Consider the following 14,757-nt stretch of genomic DNA (forward strand, 5'->3'; position numbering starts at 1 on the left):
ATCCTATAACATATAGCCTTTTGTGTCTGATATATTTCTTTATAATGTTTTTTTTTTCTTTATAATGTTTTTTAAGGCTGATCCAAGTTAGCATGTAGTGGCCATCCAAAATTTCTTTTAGGATTTTATTTATTTATTCACGAGAGACACAGAGAGAGAGGGAGAGGCAGAGACACAGGCAGAGGGAGAATCAGGCTCCATGCAGGGACCCTGATGTGGGACTCAATCCCAGGACCCCAGGATCCCTCAACCACTAAGCCACCCAGGTGCCCGTCCAAATTTCTTTTTATTGCTTAGTAATATTCCATTATGTGGATACATCACATTTTGTTGATCTGTTCATCGGCTGATGAGCCGATTGTTGTTTCCACATTTTGTTGTTGTTTCCACATTTTGGCCATTACAAATAATGCTACTAGGAACACACTGTTTTGTTCATAGAACTAGATTAGAAGAATACAAATCAGATTAATAATAACAGCAGTTCCTGGGAATCAAGGGAGGGGGAGGAATTGAACCCAGGAGCGGTACAAAGAGGCCTTCAGCTTTATCTGTGGTGTCCTCTTTATTTTACATAAAAAATGTATCTGGTACAAGAATGTTAACAGTTGATTATTCTGGGTGATGAGCACATGGGTGCTTGCTACATTATTCTCCAGGCTCAAAAAAAAAAAAAAAAAATTTAAGAATTAAAAAACTATGGGATCCCTGGGTGGCTCAGCGGTTTAGCGCTGCCTTCAGCCCAGGGCATGATCCTGGAGACCCAGGATCAAGTCCCATGTCGGGCTTTCTGCATGGAGCCTGCTTCTCCCTCTGCCTGTGTCTCTGCCTCTCCCTCTCTCTCTGTGTCTCTCATGAATAAATAAATAAATAAATAAATAAATAAATAAATAAATAAAATCTTAAAAAATAATAAAATACTATTTAAAAAAAGAATTAAAAAACAAACAATATGTATATATATTGAACTTAAACCTTTCTGTAGCAGAGGTCTGGCATCAGAGATCTGAGGTGTCTGAGAAAAGCAAACAATGAGGGGTGGGGGGAGGCTGGAGCAAAAAGCCAAGCTCAAGGTCAGAGAACAGTGGCTGGAAGCACTTGGAAACTTGGGGTAGAAGCCCCTGACCCCACCTGCACATCAATCCTGCGGCTGCTCTGGAAGAGGGCCCAGATCTGGTCTCCCTGATTCCAGGGCAGAGCCTGGACCAGATCGAGAAAGAGCGAGAGGCTACAACCCCATCCATCCTTCTTTCACAGCCATGTTCTGGAAGAAGTCAATGCCCCCTGCCATATCTCACCCCCATTATCCACACTTCCTAATTTCCTGAATTCCTCTGCTCAGGACCAACTGTATAATTTGTGAAGCCTGGTGCAAAATAAAAAGGTGGGACGTTCAAAGGCTTGTGCCAGTGCGATTCCTAATTCCACCGAGGCAGCCACACAGTGGGTAGTGTCAACAATCAGGAGCCTTGGGGATCCCTGGGTGGCTCAGCAGTTTGGAGCCTGCCTTCAGCCCAGGGTGCAATCCTGGAGTCCCGGGATCGAGTTCCGCATCAGGCTCCCTGTGTGAAGCCTGCTTCTCCCTCTACCTGTGTCTCTGCCTCTCTCTCTGTTTCTCTCTGCATCTCTCATGAATAAATAAAGAATTAAATAAATTAAAAAAAAAAAAAACAATCAGGAGTCTCTAGATCAAGTCCCTGGCTCATTCATTTGCTCATTCATTTATTCATTCATTCAAATGAGTGCTTCATACGTGGCTGTTGCTATGGTAGGTGCCGGGCACACCATGGCGAGCACGACACAGCCCAGCTTCAAGAAGTTTGCATTTTCGTGGGAGCTGTGGATTTAATCCAGACACAAAATAGACCTTCACAAACTGCAGAAGTGCTGTGAAGGGCAAGTAGCAGGGCCTGTGAGATATGCCCCCGACCGCAAGAAAACCCCCACCAGTGAGTGATGTTGCAGTAGATCCCAAGGACGAGGGATGAGGGGGCGTGGAGTGGGTGGGGGGAGGATTGGGCCTGGGGAGAACATCCAGAACATTCCTAGTGGACTAGTGGGTGACATCTTCAAGGACTTGCAGGCCATACAGCAAGAGCCAGGGAGGCCCAGATGAGACCAAGAAGGGGCCTCTATCATTCAAGTACCTTGTTCATGAGCCTCCATTTGTACTATTTCCTTCAACATTGTTTTTCAATTGGCTCCCTTTGTATCCTTACCCTGAGCAAGAATCCTCATCAAATCAAAGGTTCGACATACCACTTACATTTTTTCTAATCCACAGCTGAAGCTTAAAAAAAAATTGGTTACATTCCTCCACGTCCCACCTAAAATCATCTCCCTTACCCGTGCAGTTTGGAAAATACCATGACCAGTTCCTGTCTCAAGAGTCCCGGGGAGCCTGTAACAGGATTTCAGCTGTGTGAAGCCAGTGACACGGTCTCATTTACATTTTTGAAAAATGATTCTAGCTGCTGCGTGCAGAAGAGATGTCAGGGAGCCGGGGAGAGAGACAGATGCGGAGGCTGTTGCCAGCATTCGGGGCGAGCTGGGGGATCTGTGGGGAGGGGTGACTTGGCCTTCCCGACAGCGCCCACACAAGCCCTGCCCTCCACCCAAACCCAAATCTCCTTTCTTTTATATCCCAGTGCTGATTCAAGGCCTCCCCAGATAAGTGGATTCTTCTGTGATCCTCCTACCTCAGTATCAGCGCCAGCACTGCTGGGAATTTGGACAGTGTGTCCAAAGCACCCGTGAGAGCCCAGCTTCACCAGCCAGTTCAGGCTGACCGCAGTTGGGACTTCTGGGTCACATCCAATCAGGCCCTGCGGTCTCCAATCTGACAATAAGGTCTCCCACGACTCACTACTCTGCCTGGGGTTCAGGAACTAAGTGGGTTATATGGTTTCTATCACCTGTATGTTGATGGCTTGTAAACCTATAGGACCCAAAGTCTGCACCCTTCACCCCTGGACCCACCTCCAGGGCCTGGCTCACTCCCAAACCTTGTACATCCTGGAGAACTTGACTTCCTCTGGCATTGCTTCCCTGAGGACCTGTCTGCCCACACTCCCACCTCCTCCCAGAAGTGGCCTTCTCTGTTGCTGCTTCCAAACCATTACTCCCCCATTCTGCAAAACAACAAAACCTCTCCACTTTTACAACTCCTGCAAAACTGCCTTCTGCTCCTCCAGTTCCATCAACTTTTGGTTAAGGGAGCTGGGGAGGAGGGCTGCTCCAGGTGCTATCCTGGGCTAAACAGCTGGGATGGCATGGTGAGCAAGACCACCCCCACCAGCATCCCGGCGCGGTCAGAAGGAGCACCCATGTGTAAGGAGGGCAGGAGGAGCAGAGGCCAGACAGTTTGGGAGGCCCTTGTCAAGACATTGGAAATTGGTTCTGAAAGCAATGACCAGATGCTGAAGGGATGAATGGAGCAGGGGAGTGGCGGGTCGGGATTGGCACTTTAGCAAGATAACTCTGGCTGCTATACAGAGCAGAAGGGGGTGGAGAGGAGACCCAAGCTGAGACCAGCTGGCATGGAAGGTAGAGCTGGGTCAGTCTGGGATCGGGATCTAGGATTTCCCAATTGGCTGGACGTGGTGGGGGAATGGGGTGAGAGGAGCAACGCACTATGTCTGGGTCTTTCTGGTTCCGGCAGCTGGGTGAGTAGGAAGGGTGGTGAGCACCTATTGGGGGCTAGGAACTGAAGTCATAAGCATGAATAAGACCTACCAGGCCCCTGTCCCCATAGATGCAAATACATTCTAGCCTTTCATGCATTCTGGGAAGGTATTAAGCAGAGTGCAATGAAAGGGGATCAAAGAGGCACCACTGAGGAAGGGGGAGACGATTGAGCTGAGACCTGGTGAATGAGAAAGGTGCCAGCCAGGGAAAGTGAGTCCTCTAGAGGCCCCAGCTAATGCAAAGGTCCTACAGGGTGAAAGGGCCAGTGTGGCTGGAGTATATGGAAGAAGCCGGGGAGGAGTAATTCAGGATGAGCCTGGAGACACTGCCTTGGAACCCTGAGGAGTCCTGAGGAGGGACAATGGAGGGAACCACAGTCCTCTAGCCCAGCCTAAGTCCTCCACCCCTTCCTCATTCCTTGGGGACCCTGTCTCCTGATTCTTCACCCCCTCTGGGATCTTGTCTCTCCTATGGGCTCATCTCCTTCAGGAGTGAACGCCTCTAGTCATCCTTGTCTTACAAAGCCTGTCTGGATGGATTTACAGATGCCAGCCAGCCAGCATCGCTGTCACTGTTTCCACCTGTCCAGGTACTGCTCAGTCTTCCTCACTGTCCCTACCATGTGGGCCTTCCCTGGGGTTTTGATGTTCTCTCTTCCCCCCTCCACCAACTCCTTCTGTCATACGCATGTTGATGGCTCACAAACATATGGCCATTTGTTCATTCAAACTAAATGTACGGCACACCTACTCTGACTGAGGCAGACGTTGTGCCAGGCGATGGTGAGCAGGACACACGTGGGCCCTTGACTTGGCGCAGTTTACGGTCTGGTAAGATGGGCAGGCTAGAATTGTTACAGGGTTTCTTCCTCCTTTGGGACCTGCTATTCTTGGTCACACCACGTCGAAGAACGAGGGGGGTAGACCAGACGAAGAGTGGTGGGCAGCAAAGCAAAGCTTATTGAGCGACAGTAAAGTAATAGTTACAAAGCTCCTGATGGGGGTTGCCCAAGGAGGTTGCCATCGGAATTTCTAAATCTAGGGGGTTCTTATGGGCTTGTTGGAGGGCTGTTAATCTGATGAACCCTCCCTGCACCTGTCATTCAATCAGCTTTCTGTCATCTATCTATCACAAGGGAAAGGAAGGGGGGCTCCTTCCAGGGTGGTGTAAAATCCTTTTTAAGGGTGGTTTCCTCTTAGGGCCGGTGCCCCTTGTCCCTGCCTGCCTTTCTTCCAACTGTCCTTCATCAGAAGGACAGCCAATGTGATGACTCTGACGGGAGTGGGCAAAGTTGCCGCAGTGCTGCCTTAGGTAGGATGGTCATGAAAGGCCTTAGGTGGGAGGTGATACTTCAGGGGGCACCGAAACAGTGAGAATGAGCCAGGCAGTGGGGCACTGGGGGAAGAGCCTGCCCAGTGGAGCAGAGCTGAGGGCAAGTGCAAAGGCCCTGATATGAGAAGAGTTCAAGGACTAGAAAGAAGGGCAGTGGGGCTGGAACAGGGGAGGCAGGGCATAAAGTGGCACGGGATTGGAGAGAAAGGCGTTAGTGAGCTTGTACGGGGCCTTGAAGCCACAGTAAAGAGGCTAAAAAATTTATTTTTGAAAATTATTTGTTTATTCTTTTTAAGTAGGCTCCATGCGCTACGTGGGACTCAAACTCACAACCCCAAGATCAAGAGTCACACACTCTCCTGACTGAGCCAGCCAGGTGCCCTCTGTCTAGATGTTATTTTAACAGCAGTGAGAAACCTTAAAGGGTTTTTACACAGGGGAAAGGATTTTCAAAGGTCTATTCCTGCTGCTGTGTGAAAAGTGGACTGGAAGTCACCGAGAGCTAAAGCAGGTAGGCACGAAAGAGCTATTGCATTGGTCCAGGTGACAAATATCGGCCTGCCACCTCTCTTCTGAGGGCCACCTGGGCTTGTACTCCCAGCTCATCCCAGGACGTTCCCCTCTCTGTCCCCATCTTTCACAGGGCCATTGCCATCTATCCAGTAGCCTGCACTAGAAACCTGGAAGTGTCTTTTATTTCCCCTCACCCTCCACCGCTTTTGGGGGAGAGGCAAAATAATTTTCTCCCTACTCTTCTGAGTTCTTGTCCGAGACCCCTGCTATAAACAGGCAGATTAACAAGGGGAAAGTTTGGGTTTGTTACCGTGTATACCTTGGGCATACAGGGCAGATACTCAGGAAAACACAAGTGACTCTCTGAGTTTGCTTCGAATTCAGGTTTAAATACCCATTTTGATAGGGGAAAGGAAAGGAGGATATAGGTCTCTTAGGGGAGAACAAATGAGTTTTAGGAAAGATGAAGAATGGATGAGAGATACAATCCCTTATGACAAAGTTTGTCTGGGTGTGGTGTTGACTTATAGTCTCTTCTTCGGTGATAAGAGTCAGTCCTCCTTGGGTGACAAAATTCCACGGGAGAGGACTGCTTACCATGAGTCCTTTTGGAGAGTCTGTCTTTTGACAGATAAGGGGAGTTCACAGAAAACCTCTCCCTGCATTTGCTGCTTTTCAAGAGTTCAAAATAGCAATTTTCTGTTATTTCTGAATAAGCCCCTCCCCCCCTTTTTTTTGCTGGTAAAATAACTGACAGTTTTCTTTTTAAGGGTAGCAATCTTTCTTCTCTTAGAGTTTGGCTTGTTTCAGTCGGCAAGGATTGCCTTTTAGCTTGAAAGAGAAAATGAGTTATATTAGGAAAAAGAGAAGGACCCGGATATCTACTTTTGGAGAGACCCTTTCTGGCCTTTGCAGTTAATTTACCATCCCTTCCCTTGGACTCAGGCTGCATCCCCTCCAAGGCATTTGTCATGCTGCAATGGAACCTATTTGTTTGCATGCCTGTCTCCCATGCAATTCATCTCAGCTCCCCGTATCCAGCATATAATAGGTGTCAAGTAATTATTGGGTGGACAGAGGGATGGCTGGCTGTTTGGCTGGCTGGTGGATGAATGGACAGGTGGATGGACGGGTGGATGGATGGATGGGTGGGTGGATGACCTACCTATGATAGGTGCCAGGTAATTATTGCGTGCATCAACAGAAGGATAAATGGATGGGTGGATGGATGGATGGATGGATGGATGGATGGATGGATGGATTGGGAGGCAAGTTACTTCTCTCTCTTACGGTCTGCCAAATAGGTTATCTGTTGCCTCATTCAGAAATCACTGTTCATTCATTTTTGAATGTATTGTTTCTTATGCCTTTGTCATTTCTTTCAATAAACTGTGAGCTACTGAAGGGCAGGGTCTGTGTCTGCTCCACGGTGGCTACTCTAGCTTTACACACGTGGTTTTATTGAGTCTTCACAACAATTCTGTGAGCCAGACCCTCTCTTACACATATACTAGCTTCGCGGAGATGTAATTCACAAACCATACAACCTACCCATCTCCAGCACATGATTCAATTGTTCATAGTATGTTCACAGAGTCATACAGCTATCATCACAACCAATTTCAGAACGTTTTGATCTTCCCCAGATGAAACCCCCTACCCATCATCAGTCACTCCCCATTTCCCTCCACCTTTCCCCACCCCCACTCCTAGGAACCATCATCCTATTTTCCATCCCTATGGATTTGCCCCTCCTGCACATTTTATGTAAATGGAATCCTACAGTGTGCTTGCTATCTTTTGTAACTAACTTCTTTCACTTAGCATGATGTTTTCAAGGTTGATTTATTTTGCAGCATGTGCTAGTCCTTTTTTTTTTTTTTTTTTTAAATTGCTGAATAATATTGCCTTGCATGGATATCACAATCACCAAGGAGCAGGGAGGGGCAGAGCACAATAGAACGGAGCTTCTCAAATGTTATTGGGATCCTAATTCAGCAGGTGAGGGTGGGACCTGAAATACTGCTTTCCTAAGAAGCTCCCAAACAATATTGAGCAACATAGAAGGTTCCCACCTAAAGGTCAGGGAATTTGGGACTTTTTCTCATAGAAGGTATCCATGTGGCTTTGACTCTACTGGCTGCCAAAGTCACCTTCTCCTGGTGAGTGAGTTCTTTCCAGACAACAAATCTCAAGTGAGAAGTCAGCATAGGAAGTATGAATTAGAGCAAGGTGGGTGGCTATTTTTGAGAGATGGTTTGATCCATCACTGAGTGGAGCCTGTTGAAGCCTCCTCTTTTCCCTGAGTCTATTTCTGTGTCAGAACCAGATCATGGATCAGGAAGCCAAGCTGCCAGCTTGCAGAGCAACCTGGGGCAGCAGGTACATCCCCATCCCTCCTGGGTGCCCCTCTTCCTGCTTATGGCCACCAGGCTATCATGACAGGCTCCCACATGTTCAGACACTGGGTTACTGAAAATGCTTTCTGTCATCGTGAAATGCATTTGTGGCTATGAACTGATTTGTCAACCTTGAGGGCCAGCTGCAAGAGGCAGGATTGTTGAGAGTACATGGTTGATGTTTTAGTTTGGGTCCTCCAAGAAGCAGACGCCAAGATAGGATTAGGTGTATGAGCCATTTATTGGGGAAATGCCTGTGAACTATGAGAGGGATGGGAGCAGTAGTCATGGAGGGCCTACAGACCGTGACTTAAGACTGACACCTGCTAGATGAGTGGAAACGAAGAGCTTCAGACTGCAGCACAATTTGGTTTGGTTTGGTTTTTGAGAGAGAGAGAGAGAGCAAGCAGGCAGGGTGGGGAGGAAGGGGAGAGGGAGAGCAAGAGAATCTTAAGCAGGTCCCATGCTCAGCATGGAACCTGACAAAGGGCTCAATCTCACAGCCCCGAGATCACAAGCCGAGCCGAAATCAAGAGTGGGACACCCAACCCAATGGGCCACCCAGGCACCCCCAGACTGCAAAGCAGTTTTGAGGAAATCTTGACAAGGCAGATAGGGAGTCCATGAGCCGAGGATATCCACTCATAGAGCCCAATGCCAGATGGGAAAAGGCTGGCACTCGTATGTACCTCACATGCTCATCATTGGCTGTGGCCTCTGCTTGAACATGATGGAGGAGCCAAAGGGGCAATAGCTGTCAATCAAGTAGCCCCCTACCCAACAGTAGGTGCTTTTGAAGGAGTTGGGAGTCTAGCTTCCATGGCTCCCAGTTTTCTATCAGCTACCAGTGGTAAGGCCACGAACATCCCAACCTCGGGAGCCTCAGCTCAGTAATCTGTGAGAGCCCCAACTTTCCATGACCATCGTGAGGCTTGATCAAAATGGTATGTGTAAGTCTCGGTAAATGGTAGTTTTCACTGTTATTAGAATTATTTTTGACAGCATGCGATTTCGAGCAAGAAAAACTCGAGTCTCAACCCACTCTTGCCAGCTTTGTGATCTTGGCCAGTTACCGTACAGGGCTTGGAACAGCGCCTGGCATGTAGGAAGCTGTGCAGTGTTAGCTGTTAATGTCATTATTCCCAAGTCATAGCATTGGGTCAATTACTTCTGGGAAATGCCACATTCTAGAGTGGCGTTCAAGGACCCCTGCAAACTCTCAACTCGACTTTGCAGTTTCCTCACTGCACGCACGCATGCACACACGCAAACACACACACACACACCCCTAAGCTCTAGCCTCATTGGGCCACTCACAGGAACCTTGAAAATGTCATACTGTCATAACACAGTGTTGTATAACCCACTGTCTGCCGAGTGCTTATTTTATACCTGGCACTGTGTGAACATTTACATATATTATATCACTTCTGTTCTACAAAGAGGAGACTGAAACCCAGGAATGTGAAGTGACTTATCCAAGCTAATAGATGGCCTGTCCATCTCTGAACATCTCTGAAGTGTGTGTAGAATGTTCTCCTTGCTTCCATTCCGTTTTTGCCTTCCAAAATACTATTTTCCTTGAAAGGCCCAGCTCCATTTCCACCTCCTCCAAGGAGCCTTCCTTGACCTTCAGCCTCGGTATAGATAATCACTTGCTTAGTGCCTGGGGCTCCTGTTGGTGGCACATAACTCCAGAGGCATGGGGTTGTAATAATTGATCCGGAAGTCGGTTTGTGCCCACAGGATTGTGACCATTTCCAGGAAAAGAAGGATAACATCTTGTCCATCTTTGTGGGCATCCAACCTGGGGCCCTGAACAGGAAGACAGCAGTTATGAATCTCCGCATTTATACCCTTGACCTCCACAGATGATGGCTTTTTTTAGGTCAGTTCCAGCTTTTTACACCCTGGTCTTTGGCCATGCCACACCCTTTTCGTCCTGGTTTGAGGGTTGAAGATGATGCCTTACACATAGTCAGTGCTCAGTCAGTCAATGGTGGTTTCTTCTTGGCATTTTCTGGCTAACCAGAAAGGCCAGCAAGGGGTCATGCCGATTCCCAGCTCTCAATGTGGGGAGGACGGGAAAGGAAAACTATCTTTTCTGCGGTGGTCAGATACTAGGCCCTTCCTCATTAAAGGGCTTACGGATCCCATCACACAGATGGGGAGGCCGAGAGGTGTGACAACCGCTGTCCAGAGGTCGCGGCTTGTCTTGGTGTCTGAACCAAACCTCTAAGATCTCAAAGACCCTGTCTGTGCACAAGGAAAGTTCTTCCTTCCTGAGGGGCAGAACCATTGTTGCTTATAGGGAAGGGAGCTTTTGTAGGTAGAGTCGGCCTCCTGCTGAGAGGATGGGGCTGGGTTTCCCTGTTCTTACCTTCAAAAAGTCTCTAGATTCAAAGCACTTTTTCACAAGTTTAACACACACACACACACACACACACACACACGCATGCACACACTTACTTGTTCTTTATCTCTGTCCCCAAGAAGGACAGGTTGGTTTGTGAATGTTTCCTTCCTAGTTCTGTCCCCAGCACGACCCAGAGCAGAGAGAGCCTGGCTCTGAGGAATGCCTCATAAAGTTTGTTGAATGACAAATGAATAAATCAGGAAGGCAAAGCTTTTATATTTCAGCTATACTGCAAAATCCTCAGCCGCAGAGACCTACACCTGTGTCCATCTCTGTGCTTTGACGTTTGTCCTCCTTCCTCTTCCCAACCCCAGACACACTCTTTCTCTTGACCCATTATACCATCTATCCAGTGTACAGACCAAGTAAAGAGTAGCGCCTGCCCCAGTGGGGGTGTGTGTGGGGGGGAGGGAACAGCTGCATTCCTTCCCACTTCAGCGAAGGCAGATTTGAAGTCATATGCTCTGGCTTCCTTCTAGATCACTGGCCTAGTAAGTTTTTGTTGGTTTGTTTTATTTTGAGTTGAAGTATAGTTGATACACGATGTGACATTAGATTCAGGTGGACAACACAGTGATACAACAAGTCTGCACCTCGTGCTACGCTCACCACAAGCATCACTACCATCTGGTACCATCTACCAGAATGCTGTCATAACACCATTGACTATATTCCCTGTGCTGTACCCTGTGACTCGTTCATTCCAGAGCTGGAAGCCCGGGTCTCCCACTCCCTTTCACCCACTTTGCCCAACCGCCCACCTCCCTCCCCTCTGGCAACTGTCAGTTTGTTCTCTGTATTTATGGGTCTGTTTCTACTTTTTGTTTATTTATTTGTTTGTTCTGTTTTTTAGATTCCACATATAAGTGAATTCATGTGATATTTGTCTTTCTCTGTCCGACTTACTTCACTTAGTATAATACCCTCTTGGTCCATCCATGTTATCCTAAATGGCAAGATCTCGTTCTTTTTTCTGGCTGAGAATAGTCCATTATATATATATATATATATATATATATATATATATATAGTCCATTTTATAAATATATGTATATATAGACACATCTTCTTTATCTCTTCATCTGTCAAGGGACACCTGGGTTGCTTCCACATTTTGGCTATGGTAAATAATGCTATGATAAACATAGGGGTGCATATGTCTTTTTGAATTAGTATTTTCATTTTCTTTGGGTAAATTCACAGTAGGGGAATTACTGGATCATTTGGTTTTCCTATTTTTAATTTTTTTTTTTTTTTACTGAACTTATTTTTAATTTTTTGAGGAACCATACTGTTTTCCACAGGGGCTGCACACCAATGTACATTCATTCCCACCACCAGTGCATTGAGGTTCCTTTTTCTTCAAACCCTCACCAACACTTGTTATTTCTTGTCTTTTTGATTCTAACCACTCTAACAGGTGTGAGGCAACATCTCATTGCAGTTTTAACTTGCATTTCCCTGATGATGAGTGATGTTGGGCACCTTTCCATGTGTCTGTTGGCCATCTGGAGGTCTTTTTTTTGAAAAATGTCTGTATAAGTCTTCTGTCCCTTTTTAATCAGATCATTTGGTTTTTTTGTTTTGTTTTGTTTTGTTTTTGGTGTTGAGTGGTCTAAGTCTTTGGATATTTTGGATATTAACCCCTTATCAGATATATTAGTTGCAAATATCTTCTCCCATTCAGCAGGTTGACTGGCCTGGTAATTTGTGCAGCCTCTTCCCAGCCTGCTTTTAACTCAGATCAAGTTCTGTTTGAATTTTGCAGGCCTGGAGTCCAGGTGGCTTTTTCCAGTGACTTTGTATATCTCTCCCCCTACGACGAATTAAGTGATAGCCCTGTGTTTAGATGTAGGGAATCCTAATTTTTTTGATTTCCCAGAGCCTTGCCAACCATCTGCGATGCCTGTCCTTTCGCTTCCCATAACTAATTAATCACAAATCACACTAATTTTTTTTTTATAAATCATGTCAGTTCCTCCATCTCCACAGCCACTACCTCAGTGGCGATCACTTCCAGGTCTCCCTGTCCCCACCCTCTAATCCTTTTCCTTTGTGTGGCCAGAGAGGTGTTTTTAAAAATGCAATTTGGGGGGCACCCAAATTGGGTGGCTCAGTGAGTTGAGAGACTGCCTTCAGCTCAGGGCATGGTCCTAGGGTCCTGGGATCAAGCCCCAAGTCGGGCTCCCTACTCAGCAGAGAGCCTGCTTCACCCTCTCCCTCTGCCCCTGTCCCCCACCCCCAGCTCACACTCTCTCCAATAAATAAATATAATCTTTTTAAAAAGAGTAATTTAAGCCAAGGCACTTCTCTGTTAAAATCCTTCAGTCCTACCCTTTGATCTCAGGATAAAGTCCAAAGTGTTTCAAGTCTCCAAGCGCAGGAGGTCTTTTCCACCACCCACTGTGCCCAGTCCTGCAGGCTCAGCTCTGGCCCACTCCCCCTCAGGGACTTTACACATGCTGTTCTCCCTGCCTTCCTGTGGGGTAACTCCCTTCTCTTCTCAGTGTAGCTTGAGAATAATCGCAATTAACGTTTACAGCAGTGACTCACGTGTGTTATGTGAATTAGCTTATTCTTACAAAACTCCTACTAAGTGAGTACCTTTATTAGTTTGCTTACAGATTGGAAGTCAGATATGAGGGCAGGTCCGGTGGCGCAGCGGTTTAGCGCCGCCTGCAGCCCGGGGTGTGATCCTGGAGACCTGGGATCAAGTCCCACGTTTGGGCTCCCTGCATGGAGCCTGCTTTTCTCTCTGCCTGTGTCTGTGCCTCTCTTTTCCTCTCTCTGAATAAATAAATAAATCTTAAAAAAAAAAAAGGAAGTCAATTATGAACTTGCTTGCTCGAGGTCATACAGTTAGCAACCCCCCCTGCGCTCCCCCACCTCCAACTAGACAGCTGCGTGAGGACAGGGATTGTGTGGGCTTTGCTCATGGGTGCCTAGTATTCATTTGTTTACTTAACACATATTTATTGAACATTTAGAGTATGCCATGTTAGGCACTGTTCTACGTCCCTGCTTTCATGAAGCTTATATACGGGGAGGAAAAGACAGATACCTAAGGCGTAAACACACGTTTGAGCAAGGTGATTTTAGGTTGTTAATAAGAGCCTTGAAAACAAGAAAACAAGATGGTAACGATAAACAGTGTTGGCAGGCTACTTTAGGCCACAGGGTAGTCTGGGAAGGCTTCCCCGAGGAGGGGATCTATCCACAGAAGGAATATTCCATAAAGGTGTTTCTTGATGCAACATACCAGCTGGACTATACACTGCCTGAGGCTGAGAGGGACTTCTCCACCTTGTCTGCCGTGGTATCCTCTAGCACTTCTCTCTGGCATTGGTACAGAATGAGCCCCAATTAACTACTTCTTTGAAAAAACTAATCTATAAATATGTGTGTTTCTTCATTCCTTTACTCACAGTGATTTTCAATGGGAGTGTCCGGGGTGTCTTTTGGTAATTTCTGGATTTGTGTGTGTCACGATGATGAGGAGGGTGACTCCTGGCATTTACGGAAGAAGGGATGCTGTATATCTTGCAACACGTAGAGACAGGCCCACATAATGAAGACTTGTCCCATATACCACATGACTTTCAAATGACCTGTTGGATCCTTAGGTAGTTGAACAAAGTTTTCATAACTGTTGAAGCCTACACACTGATGGCTTCTTCTTCTTCCTTTTTTTTTTTTTTTGTAGAAACAAACTATTTTCCATTTATTTTTTATTTTTAAAATCTTTACTGAGGTATAGTTGACATACATGTTTCAGATGCACAACCTAGTGCTTCAACAGTTACGTGCGCTATATGTTAGGAAATGCTCACACCATAGTAGGTGTAGTTACCCTCTGTCACTGTACAAAGTTCTTACAATATTATTGACTATATTGACTACTTTCTTTATAATTCAGAGGGTAGGGAATCCCTGGGTGGCTCAGTGGTTTAGTGCATACCTTCAGCCCAGGGTGTGACCCTGGAGTCCTGGGTTCAAGTCCTACATCAGGCTCCCTGCATGGAGCCTGCCTCTCTCTCTCCTCTGTGTCTTTGATGAATAAATAAATAAAATCTTAAAAAATATATACATAAAATATATTTTTTATTATACATATAAAATTCGGAGGGGAGTCCCCGTTTTAATACGTTATTATTATTACCATTTTCCTTTTTGATATTTGGAGCTTCTAGACCAGGACAGCCTGCAAATTACAAACTCCCAGGGAGTACTTTCCATCCCGGTGACTTATTTCATCACTGGAGGTCTGTACCTCTTCATCCCCTCCACCTCCACCCCCCCCACACACACCAGAAATATTTTTGCTCCCCTGTCAACGGAATTTCCAGGCACGCTACCACCATGTAAACAGAAAGACGACAGCATTTCGTTCTTTTCGAGCTTTTCCAGCAT

This window comes from Canis lupus, chromosome 15 (assembly GCF_011100685.1).
Source record: "Canis lupus familiaris isolate Mischka breed German Shepherd chromosome 15, alternate assembly UU_Cfam_GSD_1.0, whole genome shotgun sequence".
Taxonomy (NCBI): Eukaryota; Metazoa; Chordata; class Mammalia; order Carnivora; family Canidae; genus Canis; species Canis lupus.